Source organism: Akebia trifoliata, chromosome 11, assembly GCF_017979445.1.
Source record: "Akebia trifoliata isolate Shusen 1 chromosome 11, ASM1797944v1, whole genome shotgun sequence".
Classification (NCBI taxonomy): Eukaryota; Viridiplantae; Streptophyta; class Magnoliopsida; order Ranunculales; family Lardizabalaceae; genus Akebia; species Akebia trifoliata.
In genome coordinates, this window is record NC_141385.1 from 24328701 (window position 1) to 24333876 (window position 5176).

The 5176-nt window shown below is 34.7% G+C and overlaps 1 pseudogene; it reads right to left on the minus strand.

The window, feature by feature from the left end:
• Positions 1–2874: 2874 nt before the first annotated feature.
• LOC147391157 (uncharacterized) lies at positions 2875–3794 on the minus strand (annotated as a pseudogene).
• Positions 3795–5176: the final 1382 nt, after the last annotated feature.

Sequence of the window (5176 nt, forward strand, 5' to 3'; positions counted from 1 at the left end):
ACGAGTTTGATTAAGACTGAGGACTGAGATATTGCTTACAACCGGTAGGCTTGGAGTACTATGATCTTCAAAGAACAACTGGATGATGTTGAGAAATTTTGAGGTCATTTCTAACTGTAGACTTGATATTGACGTGTACTCTAACTGACCGGATTTACAACCCTAGCTAGACGATGGACGATTGAGCTTAGATACAATGATAATCCTTAAATCTCTTTGAATGTGAATTTAACCAATTTCAGTGTCACCCCCTTGATAACATTTTAAATGAACCCTGAGATTTTATTGAATTTTATGCACCAATCCATTAAACAATTCATCCATTCAATGATTATTCAAAAGGAAAATAATTTTATTGCACTCTTGAAAATAATGTTTTTATTGAATAACAATTTTCACAATTCTGATTATTTTTGCAATCATTTTCTTTTTAGAAAAACATATTTTGATAATTTTACAAGGTCCATGCAAAAAAAATAGATTTTTGATAAAAAAACATATTTCAAAAATTTTCCATGCAAAAATAGATCTTTTGTAAATCATTTTTCCTTCATTTTCTTTTCTTTCGGAAAACATTTTCTTCTGGAAAATATTTTTTCTCTGAAAAATAGTTTGTTATTTGGAAAGCATTTTCTCTTGAAAAATCTTGTTCTTCTGGAAAACACTTTCTGAAAAACACTTTTTCTTAGAAAACATTATTTTCTAGAGAATAACACTTTTTCTGGAAAACACTTTTACCTAGAAAATATTTTTCCTTCGTAAACCATTTTTCTTCTTTGAAAATTTGATTTCTATTTCAATTTAAATGGCCCGGCCCACCATGATTATTGGATCAGGATGAACTGGGTTATTATTGTAAAAGAATGGATTCTTTATTGGGTCGGTGCACACATTTTAATTTTCAAAAACAACATTTTTGATCCTTGAGGACAATCATACACTCTGATCTCATCATTCATATACATTCATCTCATCATTCACATGCATTCTGATCTCATCATTCACATACATTCATATCAATCGCAAAGTCTCATAAGATTTCATTCAATGAACAACCCGGGAACACCCACGATAAGTTCGAGTCGTAACCTACAAGGAAGGTTTCTAGACTCTAAGCTTACTACGTGCAATGCATTTTATCTGGCCACCCTTGTTCAAATACACCTATATACCTCTCAATACGTGGTGACTTGGTTTGATATACCGTATAGGTGATAATCTACAACCTCAACTCACTTCTCTGAAGCCAAAAACAGCCGTTTGATCTCCAGTTGAGAGGTGGCGCACAATGCTGAGCAAGGACCCACTTAAATACCTCTCGTCTAGAATAGACGTAGTCTATCCCCCTCGTACAGTAGGGTACAGCGGGGCAAGATCTCGCTTAGGCACTGGTTTTGACCAAAAAGTGCAATTGATATACTTAGATTATCTTTTACATACCTATGGGTACGAGTCAAGAGTTGTAGCTTTCATAAATGGTTTGGCATCCCACGAGGGGACCGACCACGTACTAGTACTACGTTGGCAATCAGGACATGTGACTGTATGGTTCACAATAGGTCAAAGGCTCAGGTCGCTCCAGCCTGGGTGCATCAATATACCTCTCAGAATCACCTAATCAGACGGTATTGATGTCCTAGTTTGATATACCCTAAGGTATGTGACTGAAGTTGTGGTTTTCATGAATGACGTCGCGTCTTCGAAGAGACCGGACCAAGCACTAGTGCCACGTTGACTGTATGGGACGTGCAAGCGTGCAAAACAGTAAACGTGCATGTGGTGTGTGCAAAACAAGGTAGGTGTGACCGGGGCCTTTTCAAACAAATAAGCCTATGAGCCAGATCAGATCATTAATAGGCCACAATCATAGTGAATACAATCATCAAAAGATTATCAAGATCAAAGTCATGGCATGCAAATCAGGAGGAATTAAAATCAACCAATCAATCAAAGACCAATCAATTAATTAAAACCAATCAATCAATATGTTAGAGTAAAGGTTCCATCAATCAAGATATCAAAAGGGTATCATCATATCAATCGGGTATCAAAAAGAAAATCATGCACCCAAATCTAGCACATAACCTATTCAAACATGAACTCATCGAGTTAACTCATGTCATAGCATTCAATCCTCATATAACATGGAAACAATATCATCATGACATATCAAGGGAATGTACAAAAACAAGCAACAAATTGCATGAAACCAATAAATTCAAACGAGTTTACTCGACTCATTACGTTCAAAATTTAGTATCATGACAACACATTACGGTAAAATCACACAAAGAGAATTAAAATAAATAGCACATGACTAGTTCCTCACGTGATGTAAGATGAGTTCAAATGAGTTGACTCACCTAAAAAATACCCCTATGATTGATTTTCGAAATACAATCCTCTTTTTTTTTTTTTTTTGAAGACATGCGTGGCAAATTTTTTTTTGAAAACGTAGGCTAACTTGAATAACTCATAAGGTTTCAAGTTTTACTAAGGGTCATCAGGCCAACGATAATCCAATGTCACGGCCTTCTAGATCTAATAGAAAATTTTGGATCCAAAAGTGAAATTGACATTTTTTCTTTGATCCAATGTTTTGTGAATGGGTGGCTATGAAATCAAATCAAAATTCAAAATGAAATTTAACTTTTTTTTCTTAAAAAAATTAATAAATTTCTTAGAATTTCATCCGCCATACACACGTGGCATAGGATCATTTTTCGGGTGTCACGTGGCGAGGTCAATGACTCTTAGTAAGAAAAGAAACATTACTAAGCTAGTAAGACTAGCCCCTATCCATAATTTGTTAAATAAAATATTTAAAAAACAAACAATTGTTGTGTGGCTGCCAGCACAACATCCACTCAACCCTTTTGGTCAAATTGATAATTGATTTGAATGGTAATTAACCAAAAGCTGGCCAATCATTTGAAACCCAAAGTGTTTGCCACAGGTCAGTAAAGGAGAGTTGAAGTTCTATAATTCCCCAATTGCTTGAAGTACCAGATGAATACCCATCCAACCATCATAGTTTAGTTAATATAACAAGAATGCCCCAGTAAAGATAAGAAATTACGAGAAAAAAAAAACTTAAAAAGTGGGCAGAAAGGCATGTAATCCGAGATGAGTAAGGTAACGTCCAATAATTATGAGAAATTTTATTTTGGGACCTGTGCTATACCAGTACCTTTCCTTGTGGACCAGGCAAACCGCCGAGAGAATCACCCCATCAAAGAAACCAATGAGACCATCGAAAGGAAGCCAAACATTCATCGAACTTCCTATACTTTGTAAATTTTTTACTGAATTGGAACCATTCATAGTAAGGAGGATCAAAGATCCCTTCAACATAAAATTTCCCTACAACAAAACAAAAAAAAAATGTCGACGAACACAAGATCTAACTTTTCAAGAATCAATTCTGGCCACTTTCCAACATGTTATTTTTTTTTTTTTTTTTTTTTTTTAGGATTTCACCACTAGTTCTGAATCCATGAAGACACAGAAATCTGGGTTTCTTCTCATCTTCCCCTTGGTTTCCCATTTTTCCCTAAATTTCTCCACCAAAAATCATCAATTAACCAAAATGAATTATAAAGATCCACAAATGTTTCCCAATTATCGCCACAGATTAAAGAATATAACAAATAAATCCTCAACAAATTCCTAATTGTCTGAAACCAACAATAGAAATCAATAGCAAACTCTTAATGAACGAAACCCAATTCTTAAAAACTCAAAACGTCTGTAAATTATCACTGCAAAAAAGCGAGTTTCACAACCAAACCTTAAACCCCCGAATAGATCAGCAACCAAGCTCTAATCTCCAGAAAATCCTTATGAGCGCATCAGGTTGTTCAGCCACTTTTTTATTTTTTGTTGCAGTTTGAAGATCTTCCGTTCTTCGACTCTCTTTTGCTTCCTCAATACCGATTTGGTACTTACAATTCTTCCCTTGATTTCCTCTTCACCCATCTCTATCTCTTCTTTCTAGATCCAATCGGGTGATTTTGTTTTTGTTTTTAAAAAAAAAAAAAAAAAAATTGGAAACGAAGTCAGAGATTTTCTCTCTTTGAAGAGGTTGTCGACAATGGTCTTGAGAAGGGAAGACTCTGGGTTTGTGATGGAGAGAGAAGTGCAAAAGCTTCGAGAGAGAGAGAATGAGAGACGTCTCTTACCTTCGGCTACTTCTTCTTTCTCAAGTTGAGAAGAAGATAAAAATAATAAAACCTATCTTCTTCTAATTGCATACCACACAAAAATAAAAAAGCTTTTAAGGGTTTAACATTTAGAAAAGAATTTCTACTAGGGGGCACACCATCAAACTAAAACAGTAAGCTACTTCTCTTGCTAACAGCGTGTCAAAAACTCTCCTTTTCTTTTTTATTTTTTATTTTTTTATTTTCCTATCACACATAATAAAAAAAAAAAAAAAAAAAAAAAAAACTAACAATAATAATACTGTCAAAGGACTGTGACATACTCAAACAAAAAAATTTCTATCAAAGGACAGATCGACACCTAAAAACAAAACTAAAAAATAAAATAAAATAATAATATTATCGAAAGGCAAATTGACACACATCTAAAAATAACATTGTCCAATGATCATTATCTCATCCTCAATACAACCATCACCTCGAAATCTCAAACTATTTATGATCATTCCGAATAACCTTTGATGGAACCAAAAACCAAAATATCCAAAATATTCAAAATCCAACAAATAATCAATACTTGAGCTAAAAAAGAATGATAAACACTAAAAAAAAGACAAACAAAAAATAAAAACTAGGTCACTCTAGCAATGCTTTCATACTTGGGGTTTTTCAAGTCTGATCCTTAATAGTCCCCAGTGGAGTCACCACTGAAAGTGCCCTCGATCCGCGGGGTGCGCGGATCCGCTTTTGACCCTTGAGGTTTGGGAGTCGCCACCTAGTTATTACGGGCTAGGAACCGATCAATGACTCAAAAATAGATAAAGAACTAATCTACTGAAGAAAACTAAATTCGGGGATCATGTTACGAGGTTGGAAGGTGTTAGGCACCAACCCCGCCCGGCCAAAACCGGTCTCTACTAATTTTTCAAATAAGTTACATTGCTAAAAAACCTAGATAATAAAAAAAAATAAAAAATAAAGAAGTTATACCTTTCCGATAGCAAAGACTTTGT